The 25,132-nt window shown below is 37.3% G+C and overlaps 1 protein-coding gene across 12 annotated transcripts in view; it reads right to left on the bottom strand.

The window, feature by feature from the left end:
* ppm1ba (protein phosphatase, Mg2+/Mn2+ dependent, 1Ba) overlaps positions 1 to 25,132 on the bottom strand; it is a 187,381-nt gene that overhangs the window by 147,961 nt on the left and 14,288 nt on the right. Inside the window, exon 2 of one of the 12 annotated variants that reach the window (XM_069931069.1) lies at positions 19,691 to 19,713. The exons of the other annotated variants lie outside the window; for them this stretch is intronic. The gene's annotated coding sequence lies outside the window, so the exon portion shown is untranslated. The remainder of the gene's footprint in view (positions 1 to 19,690; positions 19,714 to 25,132) is intronic. 12 annotated transcript variants of the gene reach the window in all.

Here is a 25,132-nt window from a genome sequence, read left to right as displayed (position 1 = left end):
ATGGCAGTGTTATTGCAAACATGGAGATAAAGTTAGAGCAATATTTGGCTATGCAATCATATAACCCTTGAATTTAGAATGTTTACTGGTAAGTTAATCAAAGTTCTTAAAAGTATTCAATGCAGATATGTCCTCAGATCAAGATATGGTCTTTAATTAGATCTGAGCCAATATTCACTCATTTTCTTTGTCATCTCTCTTTTCCCCCACCTCCCAACCCCCTCATCCCACATGAAATGAGGCTGCCAGAGCATGAAAATAGCAATGACTGAGATCAGTTAAGGTTAGGTAATGGAGCAAAGGCAGATAAATGAAGTAGAAATCAGCTGTCATTTAATTCAAAGACAGAACAAGCTCATCGAGCTGGATGACTTAATCCTATTACTGTTCCCTTCTTGATTACGTCTTTGCATTGGACACCTTTAAGCATTAAGACTCACTCATCTTCCAATACAAGGACAGATCTGAAAGCCAGAGAGCAAAGAATGTGCACGATCCATTTTATTTCTGATGTGTAGATATATTTACCCTATATCAATCACATACATGTGACAAATCAAAAGGTTGAGAAACAATAACTAGTCTTTTGAATTTGAGTCCCCTAATGAAACAAAAGAGTACAAATCTATCATGGTAGAATAGTGAGCAAGAAAGATATCATATCTTTCTTTATGACATAAAGTGATTTCATTTAAGACAACTACAAATAGAATGCAAGCTAAAATGAAGGCATGGGGGTACTAAATAACTGATGCACAATAAAGAGTGAACATTGAATGAAATAGCTGACAGTGTGGAGACACACGTTTGTAGCCACTGGAACAAAACCCAAAGTTGAAATCCCAGAAAGTGCCAGCATTTCAGGGCAATGGATAATCCTGTATTTGCTCACATATTGGAAAACTGATGACCTTTTGAAAAGAATTGACCCTCTTAAATACAGTTAGTCCTTGACTTACAACCAATTGGAAATGTTGAGAAGTAATGGATAATAGTTTAAAGGAAAGCACAGATGAACAGACTCAGAAGATTGGGTCCAGGGCCACAATATGAGAGAGAGTGCGCGAGAATTCATTTTTTCAGTGCTACAGTGAGCAGCATCTGGAACTGGAACAGGACAAACTGGAAAGCTTATGGAAAAATCCCATTTGAAAGACTGGTTGTGAGTGCCGAGTACAGCTTGGTCAAAGCTCTTGGTCATACAAGTGGAGAGGACCGGCTGCCTAACAGTTCACTTGAAACAAGTGAAAACAAAAGGAACTCTGGTAACCTGAAAGAAAGAGATGATCACTGGAAAACCCTGATGGGGCAAGTTTCTTCAGCAACACACTGAAATGGCTAGTTACAAGGAATCCGTTGTGGGTGTCCAGCAAACAACAAATCTCTCTCTGAAAACTGGCAAGAACCTTCCTGAGTGGTCACCATTTACCTTTCAGGTACCAAAGCCTGGTGAACTTCATAAATGTTAAATTCTGTGCACAGTATAAGAATTGCCTGCTACCAGTAAACTTGGAGGAATGAGAAATGTGTTTGGACTGTGAATCAAAGAACTTTTCGGAACTTACATGCACGTGTGTCTTGAATTAGAAGTTAGGTTAGGTTAGTTGAGTCAATAGTGATAATTTAAAGTGTGATTCTGTTTTCATATTTAACGATAATTAAAAGCAACTTTTGTTTAAGTAACCATTTGTCTTGGTGAATTTCTATTGCTGCTGGGTTTTGGGGTCTTCTGGGCTCGTAACAATATGAAAAAATTGTCTGAAGATATCAACAATGCCACCAAAGAAGGAAAAAGGACTCATTACTGTACAAGAAACCAAGCAAGAAAAAGAACAAAACAGGCCTACCTTAAGAAAATATCCTGGAGCTGTCCACAAGGTAATATCCAAAGGAGAGAGGTCAGAAGCCGGGGAGTCCTTGGACAATGCTGCACAAGGTCTCCCCCGACAATGGCTGCCGACATTGGGTGAAGAAATTACTCAGTGCATGCGTGACTCCTCATGCATGTGCAGAGGGCAAAAAAGACGGAGGAAATTTTTAAAAAGATTCCAGACACTGACAGCTCCAGAGATCAAAAAGACAAGAACGATCTACAATCATGAAAAAAAGCAGAAAAAGGTTCAAAAGCTTCTTTATCTTCTGGTGAATTAAAACAAATGTTAGATTTTTTTCGATAATCCGTGATGTGTTAACTGATGAAGTAAGGAAGCATGGTGATAAGATGGAAAGATTGGAAATAGTGGATGGAAAAATTAAAGGGAATGAATTTGAGATTCAAAAATCTGAAAGATCATGTGAAGAAGGCACAAGCAGAAGCAACTGTAAAGCACGATCAGTAAATGCAAAAGAAACATTTTGGAAAATTTCAGTAGACGGGACAATAATCAAGATTGTTGGACTTAAAGCGGATGAAGGTCATGACTTTAAAAATTTCTCCAATGGTGGATACCGGAATCTTTGGGTCACACTGCATTTCAAGGGGATTTGGAGATAGAACGAGCCATTGGGCATTGAGACCGAAACCTCAGCCTGACCAAAGGGCCCTTCCAATAACTTGTCAGATTCCTTCAATATGAAGTAAGAAAGAAGATATTGGAGTTGGCAGTGAAACAAGCTAAAGAAAGACAATCACCTTTGATTTATAATGGAAATAAGATTTTTTTAAAATCCAGATACAAGTTTTGATTTGTTAAAAAAGAGAAAGGAGTTTAATCCGCTTAAAGATGTATTGTGGAAAAAGGCTATGCCTTTGTTTGAGATATCAGCAGTTTTGAAAGTATTTGTCCCAGGAAGGAGGAATAGATTTTTTACTGAGCCTAATGAAGCCAAGGTATATACCCATTCAATGCCTGCTAAAGATCAGCAGATGGTTGTAAACACCTGAATTTATTATATAACTGAAAGGTTTTGCTGTAACTGAAAATAAACTACGTTTCAAGAGTTACAAAGGGGAGGAAGGTTTAACTTATATTTTGCATGATCTAATATAATGGATAAGATTAATGGATTAAAAGGTATATTGTTAAGTTTATAGTAAGGGATGGTATGATGTTTCGAGTGAGTTAGTGGGGAATGTGATGCTGACCACTACACTATCATGAGCACTAATGAGACTAGTTTTGCATCCCGTATAGTGATAGAGACGCTTTAACATCATGTGCCTCTGGGGTTTTTTCTTATCTTTTTCTCTTTTTCTTCTATCTTTTATTTTTTTGGTTTCTTGCTTGGACTGTTTATAGATGCAAGATGTTATATGGGGAGGGTTGGGTTGGTTGGGGATATGGAGGTGGATGCTGGAGAGATATAGGTTTTAATTTTGATTCTAATGGCAGGGAAATTGTCATTTATTAGTATTTATATTAATGGAATTCAGAATCAGATAAAGAGAAAAAGGTTATTAAATTATATGAAAAAACTAAAGTGGATGTGGCTTTTATACAGGAAACTCTTAACAGAAATAGAACATATGAAATTAAAGAGAGGCTGGGTAGGGGGAGGTATTCTCTTCATTTAATTCTAAAGCTAGAGTAGCATTATTAATAAATAAAAGTTTACCAATTGAAATATTGGATGTAATGTCTGATAAAGTGGGGAGGTATGTGATCATAAATTGCAAAATATATTCTGAATGTTGGACTATGATGACTGTATATCCACCGAATGCAGATGATGGAAAAATTTATACATGTTTTTATGCAGTTAGCTAATGCAAAAGGGAAAATAATTATGGGAGGAGACTTTAATTTTACTTTTGATTCCAAGTTGGATAGATCAGAAGGAATTATGGTTAAAAATAAGATTGGAGGAAGATGCATCCTGATATTATGGATTATTCATTTTATTCTTATAGGCACAAGACATATTCCCATATAGATAAGTTTTTAGTCACCTCTCAACTTCAGACGAGCCCATAGTATTGAATCTCAAGTGAGGGTATTGTCTGACCATTCACCTTTAGAAATGTCAATTTTTATTGGAAGAGGAGCAAAATATAGGTTATGGATTGAGGTTTAATTCAGCAGTTGAAAAGGAAAAAAATTTGTGATTTTATAAGGCAACAGATAATTTTTCTATGGATCTGAATGAATATTCCATAACTAATCAGTTTGTCGTATGGGATTCTTTGAAGGCTTATTTAAGAGGACAAATAATAAGTTATATGGCTAGGGTTAAAAATATATGTTTTCAAGTTAATTCTTTGGAAATGGAAATAATAAAGATGGAAAAAGAATTACAAAATCAAGGGAAGGATGAACAAAGGAAAATGTTGGAATTAAAGAAATTGAAGGTTAATACAATATAGACATATAGAGTAGAGAGGGATACAAGACAAACCTGACAAAAATATTATGAATTGGGAGATAGAGCACCAGTTTTAGCAAGGCAATTGAAAACTGAACAAGTATTGAGAACAATAGTAGCAGTAAAATATGATTTGGGTCATCTTACTTATAAAACACAAGGTATTAATGATCTGTTTATGAAGTTTTATAAGGAAATTACATAAATCAGAATCTTTGAAAGATGGGGATAAAATAGATGAGTATTTGTCCAAAATTATTTTACCACAGTTGGCATAGAAGAGAAGACAGAATTAACAAATCCATTTACAGTTACAGAATTATATGATATATTGATGTCCTTACCAAATAATAAGGCTCCAAGAGAGGACAGTTTCTCTCCAGAGTTTTATAAAGAATTTAAAGAGTTATTAATTCAGATATTTATGAGATTGTTAGATCAAATGGAAGATCTCTGGGACTTAACAGAGTTATTTTAAACTGCATTAATAAGTTATTCCAAAAAAGGAAGGATCCTTTGCTTCCATCTTCATATAGACCAATTTCATTATTGAATACCAAATATAAAATGTTGATCAAACTAGCTAAATGTTTGCCGAAATTGATTAATATGGACCAAACAGGTTTTATTAAAAATAGATCAGCCAATAATATTGTTAGATTTTTAAGTTTAATAGATATGGCTCAGAAAATACAAATACCATCAGTGGCCTTAGCTTTAGAGGCAGAAAAATGTGTTTGATAGATTAGAATGGGATTATTTATTTAAAGTACTGAAGGTTTTTGGAATTCCAACAAATTTTATAAATTTTAGAAATTTTTTGGAATAACTTATTAATGCAGTTTAAAATAACTCTGTTAAGTCCCAGAGATCTTCCATTTGATCTAACAATCTCATAAATATCTGAATTAATAACTCTTTAAATTCTTTATAAAACTCTGGAGAGAAACTGTCCTCTCTTGGAGCCTTATTATTTGATTATATAAAAAGGCTAAGGTGATTACAAATAGACAAATATCAAAATCTTTTTTGTTGGAAAGATCATCTAGACAAGGATATCCATTATCTCCCTTTTAATTTGCATTAGCTGTAGAACCTTTAGCTGAGATGATTAGAAGTGATAATGAGATTGAGGGTTTTAAGATGCATGATAAAGAGCATAAAATTAGTCTTTTTGCAGATGATGTAATATTATATCTTATAAACCCTGGAAGTTCATTACAAAAGGTAAATAACTGGTTGGCAGAGTATGGGTTAGTATCAGGTTACAAAGTAAATATTGATAAAAATGAAGTGATACCAATGATTGACACAGATTATGTTCAATTTAAGAAAAGGACAAAATTTAAATGGCACACCGGTGCAATTAAATATTTAGGAATTAATGTTGAGAAAAATTTAAATAATTTATTTAAATTAAATTACTTACCTTTAATGAAGAAAATTAAAGAAGATTTATTAAGATGGAAAGATATGCCAATTTCTTTAATAGGAAGGATTGTGTGAAAATGAATATCTTTCCGAGAATACCTTTTTTGATCTTTACCAATTTTTGTACCAACAATTTTTTTTTCAGGATTAAAAAAAGTGTAAGAAGATTTATTTGAAGGGATAAAATGCCTCAGATGGCATTGGAAAAATTAACATGGAAATTTGATCAAGGGGGACTTAGATTGCCCAATTTTAAAAATGTTATAAAGCGGCTCAACTTAGATATTTATCAAAAGAAGTTTTTAAGTGTAGCAATAGCAAAGAAATCTACAGTTGTAACATGGAAAACTGGTGATATTGTGGGATTGAGGCGAATGGGATTATTAAATTGTATATCATTAGAGAGAATAACATAATTTATGAAATCAACCAGAAAAATAGATTTTATTGTTATGACTTTACCTGTAGTGTCCAACATGCCCCCATCCGACCCATCATAATTAGTTATAGTTTAAGACATGTAAATTGCAAATAATTAATTAAAAGATATAGGTTTATTAGACAGGCTTTTTCTTTCTTTATCCTCCTGTTTTGGGGAGGGAGGGGGTGGGTGGGGAGAGAAAATATATAAAAATTGTATTATTTTTGACATAAATTTACCATTTTCATGTAATGGATAAATACTGTATACGTTTTGATGCAAATAGAAAATAAATTTTAAAAAAATTACTGGATTGGAAAGAAAACAGATCTGAATATTTCAATTCAAGGTTCAGTCAAAAGGATTCAGCAAGGAGGCACAAGTCAGGACAGGATTTACTGTCTTTTAATATGTCATAGACAGTGGTCAGGGAAGGTATATGCTCCTGTTGCAGAATGTGGATAGTCAGGAAAGCCAACAGTATCCCCAACGACATATGGGAGAAATATATACAACTGCAGCTCCTTACAAACTGTTAGGAAATTGGAGCTGGAGTTGGATGAATTCTGGATAATTCAGGAGGATGAGAAGTTGATAGACAGGAGTTATAGGGAAGAAATCACACCCAAGAGGCAGGAGCAAGGTAGTTGGGTGACAGAAGGAAAGGGAACAGGCATGTAGTGCAGAGTATTCCTGTGGCCATTCCCTTCAATAGCACGCATACAGTTTTCGATATTATTGAGGGAGATAACTTACCAGGGACAAGCCATGGCAGTAGGGTCACTGGCACAGAATCTGACCCTGTGGCTAAGGGAGGGAGGAGAAGAGGCGAGCTGTAGTGATAGGGGATTCACAGTGAGGGAAGAAGAGGTTCTGTGGAAGTGATGGAGAATGTTGCCCCCCAGGTGCCAAGGTCCAGGATATCTCAGGAGTAAAACACAAAAATCTACACTCTAGTTTAAGTAAAAACAAAGCTGGAGAAACTCAGATCAAAGCAGTGTCCTTTACATAGCAAAGGTAAAAAAAATAAATAACCAACGTTTTTGGGCTTGAGCCCTTCATAAAAACTATACACAGTACTCCAATTGAGGTCTCACCAGAGCCCTAAAGAGTCTCAACATTTCATCCCTGCTCTTGTATCCTATTCCTCTAGAAATTAATGTCAACATTTCATTTGCTTTCCTCACTGCCGACTCAACCTGGAGATTAACCTTCAGGGTATCCTGCATGAGGTCTCCCAAGTCACTTTGCACCTCCCAATTTTGAATTTTCTCCCCATCTAAATACAGTACAACTCCGATTATCCAAAATCAGAATGGACAACTGTGTGGAGCCAAATGAGATGGGGGTGATTTTAAACAAGTTCTTTTCTTCAGTGTTCACTAAGGAGAAGGATATTGAATTCTGTGGGGTCAAAGAAACCAAAGAGGGTAATTATGGAAAATGTAGTGATTAAGAAAGGCGAAGTACTGCAGCATATAAAGGAGGATAAGTCTCCAGGTCCTGACAGGATATTCCCCAGGACCTTGAGTGAAGTTAGTGAGGAAATAGCAACAGCTTTGACAGTGATTTTTTAAATGTCATTAGAGGCGGGTAAAGTGCTGGAGGATTGGCCTATTGTTAATGTGGTTCCTTTGTTTAAAAAGGGTTCGAGGAGCAAGCCTAGCAATTATAGGCCTGTATGTTTGACGTCTGAGGTAGATAAGTTAATGAAAAGCATTCTTAGATAATATACAAGTATCTGAAGAAACAGGGTCTGATCAGGAATACTCAACACGTGTTTGTGCGTGGAAAGTCATGATTGACCAATCTTCTTGAATTTTTTGAATAGGTGACTAGGAATGTTGATGAAGGGAAAGCAGTGGATGTTGTCTTTCTGGACTTCAGCAAGGCCTTTGATAAGGCTCCGCAGGGAAGGCTAGTTACGAAGGTTCAGGCACTTGGTATTAACTTTGAGATCGTCAAATAGATTCAACAGTGCTGGAAGGAAGATGCCAGAGAGTCATAGTGGATAAATGTTTATCAGGCTGGAGGCCAGTAACAAGCGGTGTGCCTCAGGGTTCTGCATTTGGGTTCCTTGCTGTTTGTCATTTACATTAATTATCTGGATGAGGGGATGGTAAATTGGATTAGTAAATATGCAGATTATACTAAAATAGGTGGAAATGTGGATAATGAAGAAGGTTTTCAAAGATTGCAGTGTGATTTGGACAGCTTGGAAGAGCGGGCTGAAAGTTGGCAGATGGAGTTTAATGCTGAGAAGTGTGAAGTGCTTCATTTTGGAAGGAATAATCAAAACAGGACATGTGTATTAAATGGGAGGGCATTGAGGAATGCAGTGGAGCAGAAAGATCTAGGAATAATGGTGCATCATTCCCTGAAGGTAGAATCTTGTGTGGATAGAATGGTGAAGAAGGCTTTTGGTATGTTGGCCTTTATAAATCAAAGCATAGAATACAGGAGTTGGGAAGTGATGTTGAGACTGTTCAAAACGTTGGTGAGGCCAAATTTGGAACACTGTGTGCAATTCTAGTCACCAAATTATAGGATGGATATCAACAAGGTGAAAAGAGTGCAAAGAAGATTTACAAAAATGTTACCTGGTTTCAGAATCTAGATTACAAAGAAAGATTGAGCAGATTAGGTCTTTATTCCTTGGAGTGTTGAAGGTTGGGGGGGCGGTGGGGGGGGGGGGGGGGGGGCGAAAGATTTGATAGAGGTATTTAAGATTATGAGGTGGATAGACTTTTTCCTTTGAGAGTAGGAGTGATTGAAACAAGAGGTCATGAGTTAAGAGTTAAGGGGCAAGCATTTAGAAGTAATGAGGGGGAACTTCACTCAGAGTGGTGCCTGTATGGAATGAGCTTCTGGGAGAAGTAGTGAATTGAATAGGTATATGGAAGGAAGGGGAATGGAGGGTTATGGGCAAGATGCAGGTATGTGGGACTAGAGGAAAGTACTTGGTTCAGTGCAGACTAGAAGGGCTGAGATGGCCTGTTTCCATGCTGTAATTGTTATATGGTTACATGGTTAAATCAAAAATCTTCATTTTTCAGAAATTTTTTTGGAGCCAAACTGATCGGGGGACATCATGCTCTCTGTGGTGGCAGCAGTAGACCTCAGGCTCCCGGCACGAGTGGGGCCTTAGTGGGGAAGTGTTGATGATTAGCATGACCAGCTTTTATTTGTGAGAATTAAACATCATTTTAATGCTTAAAAAGCCTTACCTTGCTGCTGTTTAAACATTGATACTAGGCTGTTTTAAAAAATGAAAAACAATTATCTGAAATAGGCCCAGTCCCCACCATTTTGGATAATCAAAGTTGTACTGTAATAACCTATTTCTTGTACCAAAGTATTAGAACACCCCACAACATTGTATTTCATCTGCCATCTCTGCCCATTCACCTAATCTATTCAAGTCTCTCTGTATCCTTTCCTCAACATCAAAATGGGTGGTTGAGCTGGTTGGTGTTATCTGTAAAGTTAGCCACAAAGCTATCTATTGTTTATTTTAAATATTTGTATATGTGTACTCTACTTGTCTGTGTGTTGAACTATTGTGCACTGTGGATCATTTCATCAGGTTGTAATGGTACATTCAGATGATAAATGAACAACGTGTTAAGCCAATAATTGACGTAAATCCATCCTGTCATGCACTCTCTTTGCAGTGCAAAAGAACAAACTAGATTTAACAATCTAAATCTGGAGGAGTCACGTGATGGAGTAGTGGCTGGTAGGATAAAACCAGCCCTTTCCAGAAAAAAAATTCAAGAAAAGACAAAGTTCAACAAATATCAAATGTAAGAAATAGAAGATAAAGTTGCAAAGAGAAAGATGGCACCCAAGAAGGAAAAAGTAAAAACAGGGGGAAAAAAGAAAAGTCACCGGAAAAGAAAGAAAGTGGCCTTACCTGCACGAAGGAACAGGGAGCCGTGATGGCAAAAAATGTCAGTTCTCGGAGGTTGGTGCCGGCCCTGCGGAGTAACGACCACCTCCCCCCCACTCCGACCAGCGGACTGCAAAAATGGCTCTCTGAGCCAAAAAGTGTGCAACTGCGCATGCGCAATCAAAGGTAAAAGAAAACACCAATGGGAGGGGGGCTCAGCCGAGGAGCGGGCAACCACGGCACGACCAGCTGGAAGATGAGGAAGGTGGCAGGAGAGGAAATGAGGTACCAGGTGAGAAAGAAAGTCGACGGGGTGAACGGCAAGAGGAGCAGCAGCAGGAGGCCCGACAAAGTGATGCAAGCAACTCATCAGGAAAATCAGAAGAGATACAGATACAAAGAGAAGAAGACACAAACACAGGTATAGACACAGAAGAGGAAGATCAAGATCTTCAGAGAAATAGAAGGTAAAACAGATGGACAGAATATAGAAAGCTTTTTTGAAGAACAAATGAGAGCATTAAAAAAGTGGATGTCATTAGAATTTAGTGCAATTAAAAGAAAAATGAAAACAGAAGACAAAATGCAAAGATTAGAACTAGTCATGATAGAAATAGGGAAAAGAGTAGAAAATGTGGAAGAATGAAAAATGGCTGTAGAAATGGAAGAAAATGACTTAAGAGGAAAATTGGAAGAAAGTGACAAAAAAAATTTAAGAGACACAAGAGTTGTTATCACAGAAAATTTATATGTTGGAAAGTTATAGAAGGCAAAACAACATAAAAATAGTGGGCCTGAAGGAGGGTGAAGAAGGCACAGATATGAAGGAATTTATAAAAGGATGGATCCCGAAGGTCCTGGGAACGGCAGAAATACAGGAAGAAATGGAAATAGAAAGGGCACACAGAGCATTAGCACCGAAACCTCAGATACATCAAAAACCAAGATCCATCTTGGTAAAATTTTGAGATATACAAGAGAAAACATACTGGAGCGGGCAAGGAATAAAATTAGAGAAGATAATAAACCATTGGAATACAAGGGTCAAAAAATATATATTTTTTTAACCCAGACATAAGTTTTGAACTCTTAAAGAAGAGCAAGGAGTTTAATACAGCAAAATCGATCCTATGGAAAAACGGTTATAAATTTATGTTAAGACATCCAGCTGTGCTGAAAATATTTATACCCAGGGAGCAAAACAGACTGTTCTCAGATCCAGAGGAAGCACAAGAATTCTTAGAGTGTTTGCAGGACAGAAGGAGAGATGAAGAGATGTAATAAGAATGAAGAATGGCGATAAAGTATATATAAAGATTTTAAAAACAATGTATATGTAAAGAACTAAAGAGGGAAAAGAGAAGGGAAAGAAGGAAGTAAGGGGAAAAAAGGGAGAGCTTTGTTATATGTGTAAAAAGAGTGTTTTCTGGGGGGTGAGGAGGAAAGAATAACCGTCACTGCGAAATCAGTTAACGCTTGTGAACAAGATCGCAATCCAAATGGAAAGGGGAGTTCGTGGTTGCCCGGCAAGGGATAAGGGGCAACTCAGAGGGGGGGGGGATTTGGGGTTAAGGTAATATTGGGTGTGGGAATTGTTGGAGTATTTTGCTTTAAATGTGTTGTCATACATTGAGTTTAAAAAGGGAAAACAAATGAAAATGGGGAAAGGGGGATGGAGGTGGTGAGGAAGCAGAAATGAAGTGTAAACAAGATACAAGATGGCCATGTTGAACTATGTGACTATAAACGTTAATGGAATACATAACCAAATTAAAAGGAAGAAGCTATTAAATTTACTGAAAAAAGAAAAACTAGATATAGCATTTGTACAGGAAAAGCATCTAACTGAAGTGGAACATAATAAATTAAGAGAGACTGGGTAGGACACACAGTGGCAGCATCATATAATTCAAAAGCTAGAGGTATAGCCATATTACTTAATAAAAATAGAGAAGGATATAATAGATCCAGCAGGGAGGTATGTAATGATAAAGTGTCAGATATACTCAGAATGTTGGAATTTGCTCAATACATATGTACCTAATGAGGAAAATCAAAAGTTTATGCAGGATTTTTTTTTTTTTGAAGATTGTAGATACACAAGGAAATATATTTATAGGAGGGGATTTTAACCTCCATTTGGATCCAATGTTGGATAAAACTGGACAAAAGACAAGCAAAAAGAATAAAGTAGCCAAACTTGTGGTTAAATCAATGCAGAAAATTAAACTTATGGATATATGGAGGAGACAGCACTCAAGAGAGAAGGAATATTCATATTATTCGCGTAGGCATAAAACATACTCAAGGATTGATATGTTTTTGTTGTCGGCCCATAGTCAAGGAGAGTTAGGAAAACTGATTATAAAGCTAGACTACTATTTGATCATTCACCCATTATTAGCAATAGAACTGGAGGACATCCCACCAAGAACATATAGATGGAGGTTAAACTCCATGCTACTTAAAAGGCAGGAATTTGGAGAGTTTATTGAATGCCAAATTAAAACATATTTTGAAATAAATATGGAATCAGTGAAAGACAAATTTATATTATGGGACGCAATGAAAGGCTTCATTAGAGGACAGATAATAAGTTCTGCAACTAAGATGAAAAAGGACTACAATCGGGAAATAGAGCAGTTGGAAAGGGAGAGAGTAAGTACAGAAAAGGAACTAGTAAAAAGGGATGATATAACAAAAAAGAGAATTGGTGGACAAAAAAATAAAATACAAAACATTACAAAAGTACAAGGTGGAGAAGAACATAATGAAAATAAAGCAAAAGTATTATGAACTGGGAGGAAAAACAAAATATTAGCCTGGCAACTTAAAACAGAACAAGCTAAAAGAACTGTATTGGCATCAAGGAAAAATGACAAACAAATTACATACAACCTAATAGAGATTAATGAGAACTTTAAGGAATTTTATGAACAATTATACCAAACTGAGAACGAGGGCAAAAATGATAAAATAGAAGAGATTTTAGCCAAAATTGAATGGCTGAAATTGCAAGAAGAGGAGCAAAGCAAATTGATAAAACTATTTGAAATAGAGGAAGTACAGGATATATTAAAAAAAGCTGCCCAACAATAAAACACCAGGAGAGGATGGATTCCCAATAGAATTCAATAAAACATTTAGAGTTATTAATTCCTCCTCTCCTGAAGTAATGAACCAGATATAAGAAACACAAAACTTGCCAGATTCATGTAAGACAGCAATAATTATAGTAATACCAAAAACGGGTAAGGATCCATTAACACCAGCATCATATAGACCAATATCTCTACTTCACTCAGATTATAAGATAATAGTGAAATTATTAACAAAGATTGGCCGATTGTGTACCAAAAATAGTAAAACAAGATCAAACTGGATTTATTAAGACAAACAGTCGATAATGTCTAAACTTATCAGTCTAATTCATGCAGTTCAAGGAAATAAGAAGCCAACAGTGGCTGTTGCTTTAGACGCAGAAAAAGCCTTTGACAGAGTAGAGTGGAACTATTTAAAGTATTACAGAGGTTCAATCTACCAGAAAAATATATTAATTGGATTAAAGCATTGTATAATGGACCATTGGCGAAGGTAACAGTAAATGGATATGTATCGAGCCAATTTAAATTAAGTAGATCCACTAGTCAGGGTTGTCCATTATCCCCTTCATTGTTCGCCTTAGCAATAGAACCATTGGCAGAACTGATAAGAACAGAAAATAAAATAAAAGGGATAAAAATAAAAGGAGAAGGAGTATAAAATCAGCTTATTTGCAGATGACATTATAGTATACTTAACAGAACCAGAAATGTCAATAAAAGAATTACATAAGAAATTGAAGGAATATAGAGAAATATCGGGGTACAAGATCAACGCAAAAAAAAGTGATGCCATTGAGCAACACGGATTATACAGAATTTTAAAAAGAATCACCATTTAAATGGCAAACACAAGCAATCTGATACCTAGGTATCAGGTTAGGTAATAACTTAAGCCACTTGTACAAACTAAATTATCGGCCACTAATAAAGAAATTGCAGGAAGACTTAGAACATTGGAAAGAATTACCACTAACATTGATAAGGAGAGTAAATTGCATTAAAATGAATGTTTTTCCAAGGATACAATACTTATTTCAATCATTACCAATTCCCTTAACAATGCACTAAAGAGAATAATAAGGAAATTCTTGTAAAAAGGGGGGAAACCGAGGGTAGCATTAGATAAATTAACAGAGAGGTATAACCAAAGTGGTTTGCAGTTACCAAACTTTAAAAATTATTATAGAGCCACACAATTAAGGCATTTATCAGATTTTTACCAGACAAGGGAAAAACCAGACTGGTCTAAGATAGAACTAGATAAAATAGGGGAGAAGGTACCGAGACATATACTTTATAAGTGGGATGAAAAGCTGGTGCAATATAAAAGCTCACCAGTATTGCATCATTTACTTAATATATGGAAGAAGATCCACTTAGAAAGGAAAAAATGAATTACCAAATACCAAAATTGTTATTGACAAAACCCACTAATCCCTTTAACAATAGATAACCTTTCCTTTAGAGCAGTGGTTCCCAACCTTTTACTTTCCACTCACATACTACTTTAAATATTCCCTATGCCATAAGTGTTCTGTGATTAGTAAGTGATTGTTTAAGGTGGTATCTAAGTGGGAAGGGAAGGTTGAGAATCACTGCTCTAGTCCCAATTATTACTGAAATATTTTGCTTGAGAAAAATTGTCATTGGCCCATTTCCTTTGGAGTTATGAAACTGTGCACATAATGAATCAATTTGGAATGATTAAAACCATGGTTTTCTAACTTTTTCTTTCCCCCCACAAACCACCTTAAACAATCCCTTATTAATCACAGAACGCTTATGGCATTTCTTTTTCTTTGGCTTGGCTTCGCGGACGAAGATTTATGGAGGGGGTAAAAAGTCCACGTCAGCTGCAGGCTCGTTTGTGGCTGACCAGTCCGATGCGGGACAGGCAGACACGATTGCAGCGGTTGCAAGGGAAAATTGGTTGGTTGGGGTTGGGTGTTGGGTTTTTCCTCCTTTGCCTTTTGTCAGTGAGGTGGGCTCTGCGGTCTTCTTCAAAGGAGGCTGCTGCCCGCCAAACTGTGAGGCGCCAAGATGCACGGTTTGAGGCGTTATCAGCCCACTGGCGGTGGTCAATGTGGCAGGCACCAAGAGATTTCTTTAGGCAGTCCTTGTACCTTTTCTTTGGTGCACCTCTGTCACGGTGGCCAGTGGAGAGCTCACCATATAATACGATCTTGGGAAGGCGATGGTCCTCCATTCTGGAGACGTGACCCATCCAGCGCAGCTGGATCTTCAGCAGCGTGGACTCGATGCTGTCGACCTCTGCCATCTCGAGTACCTCGACGTTAGGGGTGTGAGCGCTCCAATGGATGTTGAGGATGGAGCGGAGACAACGCTGGTGGAAGCGTTCTAGGAGCCGTAGGTGGTGCCGGTAGAGGACCCATGATTCGGAGCCGAACAGGAGTGTGGGTATGACAACGGCTCTGTATACGCTTATCTTTGTGAGGTTTTTCAGTTGGTTGTTTTTCCAGACTCTTTTGTGTAGTCTTCCAAAGGCGCTATTTGCCTTGGCGAGTCTGTTGTCTATCTCATTTTCGATCCTTGCATCTGATGAAATGGTGCAGCCGAGATAGGTAAACTGGTTGACCGTTTTGAGTTTTGTGTGCCCGATGGAGATGTGGGGGGGCTGGTAGTCATGGTGGGGAGCTGGCTGATGGAGGACCTCAGTTTTCTTCAGGCTGACTTCCAGGCCAAACATTTTGGCAGTTTCCGCAAAGCAGGACGTCAAGCGCTGAAGAGCTGGCTCTGAATGGGCAACTAAAGCGGCATCATCTGCAAAGAGTAGTTCACGGACAAGTTTCTCTTGTGTCTTGGTGTGACCACCTTAAACAATCCCTTATTAATCACAGAACGCTTATGGCATAGGGAATCATTAAAGTGCTATGTGAGTGGAAAGTAAAAGGTTGGGAACCACTGCTTTAGAGAATGGGAGAGAAAAGGAATCAAAAGAATAGAAAACTGTTTTTTGGGAAATAATTTATTAACATTTGAACAGTTGACGTACAAATATGGAATAACTCATGGTACAATGTTTGCAACTGAAAGCTTATTTAAAGGATAAATTGGGAAACAGACCGAGATTACCATAAGGAAGCAGCTTTGAATATGTGATTGCAGACACAATGATATTTAAAGGATTTATAACAAACATCTACATTAAGTTGCAAGATAAGGAAAATGATGAAATAAGCTATAAACCTAAACAAAAGTGGGAAAAGGATTTAAACAAAGATAAAAAATGAAGCATGGGAAAAGTTATGTTCTGGAACTATGAAGAATACAATAAACACAAGGTTACGCATGATACAGTATAATTGGTTACGTAGGTTATACATCACGCTTCAAAAGTTAAAAGAATGGGATCCAACATTATCAGATAGATGTTTTCGCTGTAAGAAGGTAATGGGAACAACAGTACATGCAATTTGGGCATGTACGAAAGTGAAAATGTTTTGGGAAGATCTAAATCAGATATTAAATAAAATAACAAAAAATAACATACCAAAAAATCCAGAGATCTTTCTTCTAAGTAACACAAGTAGTAAGGAATTAGGCCTCAAATTGGATAAAGCGCAAAAATGATTTATTATGAGTAGCAAAAAAAATGTACAATGTCAACTTGGAAAATGGAAGAGAGCCTGAGAATACAGCAATGGTACATGGAAATGAATAAATGTATTCCATTGGAAAAAAAATAACATACAATTTAAAAAAATAAGTCACATTATTTGAACAAATTTGGGAACCATACATGGAACATAACAGAGAGGGCTTGCCTCGAACCTCCACCCCCTAAAATGATAAGACAAAACTATTTGATTCAATGTGTAAAAGTAGATGACACATTTTTCTCGTTTGTTTTTCATTGTGTGAAGACATTGTTTTATGGTTTTATTGTATTGTACATGTTGAATATTTATTGGTTTTGGAGGGGGAGTGGGAAGAGGGGAGGGAGGGTAGGGGTGAAAAAAAATAGAGAAAATGCCACTGTGTATATTTAATGAGAAACATTTGTATATATTTTGGTTGATATGGTTCACAGTGTGAAAAATAAAAAAAATATTAAAAAAAGCCTAAATCTGGACATCTGCAGTGTACCACATACCATAAACTCCAATTCTATTCCTGCGCAATCTGCTACCAAGCAAATAAGCCCTTGCAAACTTCTCTATAACAAAAATACTGTACGAGTGGACTGAAATCACATCACTGCACTAGAAGGCAGTCATCAAAGACTAATCATCATAGCCCCAAACATTGATGTTGGAGTTTCTCAGGACTGTCTTGGCTAAAATTTCTTTTGGTTTCAATCTCTCAATAATTACATCATGTCAGAATTACAATTGCTTGCCGATGGTCCCTTCATGAATAGTTCTATTAATTCTTCCTTAATAAAAGTACCCCTTGATAATAGAGAAGCCCACTTTTAGATACAAAATTAAAATGTTGGCCAAAACCAAATCCATTCTTTTTTCCATGCAATACTTCCTCCTGAAACATTTACAGAACTTGGCACCAGAGAACAGACACCAAGGCAGTTATCAAACAAACACAAAGAATTCCAAGCTTAGGTGAAGTTCTCCTCTTCTTACCATGTGCAGATATTACAATCCAACTGTGGCAGTAAGGCAAACTTGAAAGTGGCTCCAAAGAAAAATGAACCCTAAAGTTTGCCATCCATTCCCTGGACAGGTGATACTTCTTGCTGTTGGCAAATTGGAAATCTGAATTTTTTCATCTACAGTTAAGGAACTCATTCATTATCTAACCAAATTTCCATCTTACATAACCACCACCCCCAAAAGAGCAAGTCAAAATTATCTGGAAAAAGTGCTGAGACAGGTCAGCCTGGCACATCCTAACCCAAACCCAGAGATTCAACAGAAAATACACAACCTGCACCAAGCAAAAATGGTTGGGCCCAATCAGGCTTGAGGTGTGGTGACAGGGCAGTGGGTAATCCAGAAACCCAAACTAACAATCCAATAATGATGCAAATTCAAACCTCACCATGGTAAGTGTGGAATTCAAAAATAATCTTGAATTAAAAATTTAGCCTCAGTAAAACCAACCATAAACATTTCAGATCATCTTAAAAACTTACTTGGTTCATTAATGTCTTTCACAAATTAATTTCCTATTTTTACCAAAACTGGCCTATATTTAACACCAGCCCAACTGGAACTTGAAATAGTCTGGCAAGCTAATCATTTGTTTTATTCCTTTCAAGTTCACCCCTACATTCTCCTAAGGAAATATGGAATAATCAACAAACTCTAGCTTCTCAGCTACTCACAAGTTCTAAAAAACCAATGCAACAAAAAAAAAAGCCACACTTTACTGCAAGTCTTTATGGGCTGAGACATGGCAAACATTATCTGCATCAATGAAATAACAGCCATTCAACAAGTCTCAGTCACTTCATGATGTTCAACAGCATTGTCTCAAAGATCTTTAGTAATTGAATGAAATATTGTCATATTTCTAAGTAAATGTTGTTTTAAGTACATTCTAAGTACATTCCTATTGTTTAATTTATGAAATCAATAAATCCACACCTTGTAATCAAAATTAGAAAGCCATCACCTCCAAATCACTTACTTGCACCAAAACCAGCTTTTTGGAGTACTTTATCACACACTAGTCAGAATATCATCACCATATTTGTTCAGCTACACCTGAAGAGTTCTGTTTACTGGAGTTGTGTAACAAGCATCCACTCCTCAGCAATACCCACTTTTTTCATTAACTTTTATAAACATGATGATAAAAATAGGGCCAAAGGAAATACACTGAATGAAGTTTTAAAAACAGGGTAACAAAGGTTTGAGGCTCAGTTGTATCAAAATTGGGAATGAAGAAAATAATTCATTTTTTTCTAAATTACAGCAGCAAGCATTCTGTACATAATTTTTTATCCAAATCCCTTGGGACAAGACACTTTTTGGAATTTTTCGGATAAGGAAATAATAGTAATGGCAGTACATTAAGTAATTGCACTGATTTCAGATTCGCACATAACAAAGACACACTCCAACTAGAAAGCTCTGGATAGGGGGGCACTAGCCAGGGGATGTGGGGGGAGGTGGGGTGGGGAAGAGACTTTCTTGTTTCTGCTCATTTCTGTCACTGTAAAATTTCAACAATTTTCTTTCTGCTTCAAGTCAAATATGGTGGTAGTTCCCACACCGTAATCTTTAGTAAGACACCACACAGTTCACCACACGATCAAGTTTCTGCAATAACTCTACTTTTTGCGCTATTGATAATGACAGAAGCTTCCTTTACTGCTTCTCTGTTACCCATAGGGGACTCTGCAGCTCTTTTTGACATTTTCAGTCTTCAAAGTCCATGAGCAGCAGAGGCTTGTTTGACTGGTAAGAGGACTGAGGCACGGTGCTGGATGGGGGTAGGTTGCGTCAGGTCATGTTTGGCACCAAACTCGAGTTTTGGTGCGCAGACAACATCCATGAAAAATGTTTGGTTTTCAGAGGTTTCAGTTTTCAGTATTTCGGATAAAATATTATGTACCTGTACTTCAGAACATCTCCAGTCTATGAAAGAAGGAAAAAATAAATACAGGTAATACTTGGAATTAAAATCAAGATATGGCAGCAACACTAACAATTATTTTTTTCCAGTTTACATTAAGTACATCTGTCAGCCCAAAATAACACACAATCCACTAAAATTAATCAAGAAAACAAAAAGATGAAAGGGACACTAAAAGCTATTTTCACTCAATTTTAAATCCCCAAAATAGGATTTTCAAGGAAGTGAATGAGGAAATTGAGAAACAGACTTCAGATGCAAAACAGAAAATTCTATTGTTTAAGAAAGTTGAGAAATCAAGAAATTATGCTGTTGAGAAAAAGCTTATTTACAATCAAGGTCAGTGACCAGGATCTTGGAGAAACCGAACTGCTCAAAGAATTAAAATATGAAGATGCAATAAGCATGTCTCTTCAAATCAAACTAAGGTAGTAGAAAGAACAGTAAATGAATATAGGTAGTCCCGACTTACGACCGTAATTGGGACCAACGGGTTGGTCATAACTCGGGAACCTCTGCCACAAGGAGCGGGGACCATTGAATACAGTACTTTTAATACAAAATATGTACTTGTACAATAGTTTTTAATGAACATTTTTTTAAAAATTCAGTGGTATGTGCAGGTGAGTGGACATAGTTTGGAAGTCGAGGACAACCTTTACAATTTGCAGCATCTCTGGAGAGAGAAAAACAATCAACAGCCAATCTTTCATCAAAAATAAGTTGGAAATAAACAAGTTTCAAAATAAGTTTTGTTGGTTCTAGTGTTATAGAGCTACATAGCACAGAAACATGCCAATGTAACATTAAGAAGGCTACAAGAACAAGTTAGGGAACAACAGGCAGTGAGCCAAACATCAGTGGAGAGCATTTTGAGGTGCAGACTTTCCTGTTTAACCCTAGCTTTCTTTGAAGAGCATTTGTATCTCTCTCTGATAGAATTTCTATTTGTCTCCTTTTTCTTTGTTTACTGCCTTCTATTTCACTCTTCACTTTGGTAAAGAAATTTATCAAATTCAGTTCTACAGCTGTAACTTTCCTTCACAATATAGGTGACTCATTTATCACATGTAAATTCCAACTAGAATTCTATTCCTCACATTTTAGATTCCACCATAATTCGAGATATTCAACATTTCTTGTATAATCATTGTTATTGAATCTATATTTAAAATCATGCACCAGTTCTCTTCTTTTCAGTCATTCTCACAGATATGTTCATGCTCAAAGCTTTCGTGGTTCTACTTCATCTTTCAGTGATACAAAGAATTCTCACTGCCTCCTTTCAGCTGTCATCAGGACCCCACAAACATTGAATTCTAATACTACCTGGGCTTACCCTTTTTCTGTTCTTTACAGACCTAACCATTTTCAACAGCTTCATCACGAGGTCAGAAATGAGAATATGTTATTGATGATTATGCAATGCTTCTTAGCAAATTAAGTACCCTCTGCCCAATTGCCCCAAACCCCAGCTAACATTCAGGCATATGCTGATAGGTAGAAAGTCTCTTTTTCAAGAAGTGCATGCAATGGCTATCACTGACAAGAACTAGTCCAATCACCCATCCTTGACATTCTCTGTCAATTTCCTGGAAGCATCATTGACCAAAAATGAAGAAGGATGTTTTGTCCTGGATAATAACAATCCAAAATGTTGTTGCAGCTGCATAAATTCAGTTAAGTAGAAGTGGAGAGGACTGCAACATGCTTTTGATGCACCTTGTGGATGATGATAAAGCTTTGGAAAATCAGTTGCTTATTCACCAGTTGCAGGATGCACAAGCCATAAGCTAGTCCTGTTGGCGTGTTACTTATGTGGCTGGACCATGAATGTTTCTGATTAATGCTGCATTCATCCCAACGAAGATGCAATTGGACAGACATCAGCAAAGGTAATTCCACTAAAAGACATGTTCTGTGGGTTATTTTATTTGCAGATTTTCTAAAATTCAATTCAATCAAATATGCATTTAACCCACACATTTTAAAATTATGTTTTTATTATTTCTTTTGCATTCAAGACCAAAATCAAAGAAACTGTTCCAGCAACAAGATCTAAACATAAAGATAAAGAATGAAACATGGGAGAAGTTATGCTCAGGAACTATGAGAAATACAATAAACACGAGGTTACGTATGATACAATATAACTGGATACACAGGCTATACATTACACCTCAAAAGTTAAATAAATGGGACATAACAGTATCTGACAGGAAATGGGAACAACAATTCATGCAATTTGGACATGTGAGAAAGTGAAAAAATTTTGGGAAGATCTAAACCAGATATTAAATAAAATCACAAAAAGCAATATACCAAAAAATCCAGAGATCTTCCTCCTAAGTAACATAAAAAACAAAGAATTTGGACTCGATTTGGATGGTGCACAAAAAAGATTTGTTATGATAGCCCTAGCTGTAGCAAAAAAATGTATTATGTCAACCAGGAAATTAGAAGATAATTTGAGAATACAACAATGGAATATAGAAATGAATAAATGTATTCCATTAGAAAAAATAACCTATAATTTAAGAAATAACATTACAATATTTGAACAAATATGGGAGCCATACATGAAACATAATAGAGAAAACCTACCGTGGAGATCTACCACCTAAAAAGACAGGAGAAGAGAATGAAAAGAACTGACTCAGTAGAATTTCTTGTTTATTTTTATTGAGTGACAACATTGTTTGACGGGTTTAATGTATCTTATATTCTGAACTTTAAATAAATGGGAGGGGAGGTAGGGAGGGGAGGAGTGAAGGGGGGGAGAAAACGACACTCTGTATATTTAAGAAGGAAAATGTATGTATCTTGATCAATATGGTTTATAGAGTGAAAAATAAAAAAAATTTTTAAAAAAACTGTTCCAGCACAAGAGGTTAGTTCACCCATCATCCATTCCAATTACTGATGTTCACCTTTTCCCCAAAGCCCGACAAATTAATTTTGCTCATGCCAATCAAATTCTCTCCCTTACCACTCTTACAGGGAACGAGTTCCAAAACTTTTATCCTTCACAACTCCATTGTATGAGGAAGAAAATTCTGAAACTGTAGCAAGACTCATCTGATCATCTATGACTGAATTGATCCAGGCATGCATTAGCTTTTCTTTCCTATGTTCCTGATCATTGAACAATGTCTCAATCTGCTCTTCAAAAGCTGGCCTTCACCATCCTGGAGGGTACAAAATTCCAGAAATGTGTGACCTTGCAAATAAATATTCTTTGCATCTTAGTTTTAGACAATTCAGAAAAAAGGTGCAAAAGTAGTCCATTCAGCCCATCATTACCATTCAATTCAGTCATGGCGATCATGCAGTCCCAGTACACTATTTCTAGTTTCTCTCCATGCCCCTTGACCCCTTTAGCTACAGAGTCAGATTCAAATCTTTTTTTTGCACATTTTATTTATTGGACATAACAAGTCATACAATAAAAATACAAAAAAAAACATATTTTACCCCATATAACCCCCACCCCCAACCTTAACCCACCTACCCCAGCACCCCCCCAAACTACCCCAAAAAAAAGAGAATAGAAGGAGATCAAATAACAGCCTTCAATTATTGCCATGGTTTGGGGCAACACCATCAATTGTGGGGGGAAAAGAAACTACTACAAATTCAACCTCATATTTCATATACAGGCTCCAAGTTTTAACAAAAAAAGAATAATTATTATGTAAATTATGTCATCTTTTCCAATGGAATACAAAATCTCATCTCCAAATATCATTGTTGAATACTCAAATCAGTCTCATTTTTCCAAGTAATTGCCAAATATTTTTTTAGCCACAGCTAAAGTCATCTCTAAAAAGCAATTTGAAATTTATCTAATCTTAATTCCAAACTCAAATTCTTAATATAACCAGTAAGAATACCATAGGATCAAGTGAAATTTTAAATATAGCTTCTAAAAATTCCTTAATTCTATTCCAGAAAGGTTTCACCATCTCACATGACCAAGTAGAATGTAGAAAAGAGCCAACTTGTTTATGGCACCTAAAACATAAATCAGAAGAAATAAACTCATATTTCTTTAATTTCTTTGGAGTTAAGTATAACTGATGAAGAAAATTTATAATGAACCAATCTGTATCTGACGAATATAAAATAAATTTATTTGCAGATGATGTTTTGCTATATTTAACACTTTGGGGAGTCTGCATGCTGGATTGGAGCAGTGTGGTGAAATATCGGGATATAAAATTAACTGGGAAAAGAGTGAAACTATGCCTTTGGCTGATGATGTGGATTATTCACTTTGCAGGTTTGTTGCAAAATGTAAGTGGTCTGATCGGATTAAATATTTAGGTTGTAGCGGCAGAAGGAGACTAACGATCACCACGTTTGAGGTTCTCAACAACCGTTTTATTCAAATCCCGCACACACCCCTTTAAGGGCACTGTGAACTCCGCCACTGCGTGGGCGGTAACATTATCATGACTGCCTGAGGCGCATGCTGGGCTAAAGCCACGAGACAAGGAGGTCCCCTGACGATGCCATCTTCTCGTGGCTGACCCGCCATGCAGCAGTACAAGCGGTGCCGGTTCACCACGAGTATGTGCACCACCACACAACCCCCCCAGAACCGGCTTATGCGTCCCGCCGCTTGGGCTGAGCCATTTGAACCGGTTGAGTGAGGTCCAGGTGCGTCACCTTGAGGGGGTTTACCATAAACAGTTTGCTTTTACCCCCAATGTCCAACGTGAAGGTCTTGCCGGACCGCTGCAGGACTCTGTACGGACTTTTATAAAGGCGCTGCAGGGGCCAGTGTGCGGGCCGCGCCGGATGAAGATGAATTCGGCCACATCCAGGTCTTTGGACAGTCAGGCTGATTGGGCACCGTGATGCGTAGGAAGCAGGGGGGACAGCGAGGCAAGTTTATTGAGGAGATCTGCCAACGGGGTTGGCTGGTCGGTCGTGGAGTGTTTCCAGGCCGAAGAACTCACCAGGTAGTGACAGTGGTGCACCTTACACCAACTCTGCGGACGATATCTGCAGATCCTCCTTCGGAGCTGACCTGACGCCGAGGAGAACCCAGGGCAACTCGTCTTCCCATCCAGGACCGGTAAGGAGGGCCACGAGGGCCGACTTGAGGTGGCAGTGAAATCACTCCACCAGGCCATTAACTTGCGGGTGATACGCCATGGTGTGGTGGAGCTTAACCCCCAGCAGGCTCGCCAACTGTGTCCAGAGGGCAGAGATGAACTGGGCGCCTGTCACTGGGACTCTCAACCTGGCGATCCAGTGAGCAAGCAAGTTCCTGGTGCACATTTCAGTGGAAGTGTCCTTGATGGGGATGGGCTCCAACCATCTCGTGGTCCGGTCAACTACCATCAGCAGGTAGTGTACCTCCCTGAACACCAGTAAGAGGCCCATAATATCAACATGTATATGCTGGAATCT

The sequence above is a fragment of the Narcine bancroftii genome, chromosome 4 (assembly GCF_036971445.1).
Source record: "Narcine bancroftii isolate sNarBan1 chromosome 4, sNarBan1.hap1, whole genome shotgun sequence".
NCBI lineage: Eukaryota > Metazoa > Chordata > Chondrichthyes > Torpediniformes > Narcinidae > Narcine > Narcine bancroftii.
This window is presented reverse-complemented; position numbering and strand designations above follow the sequence as displayed.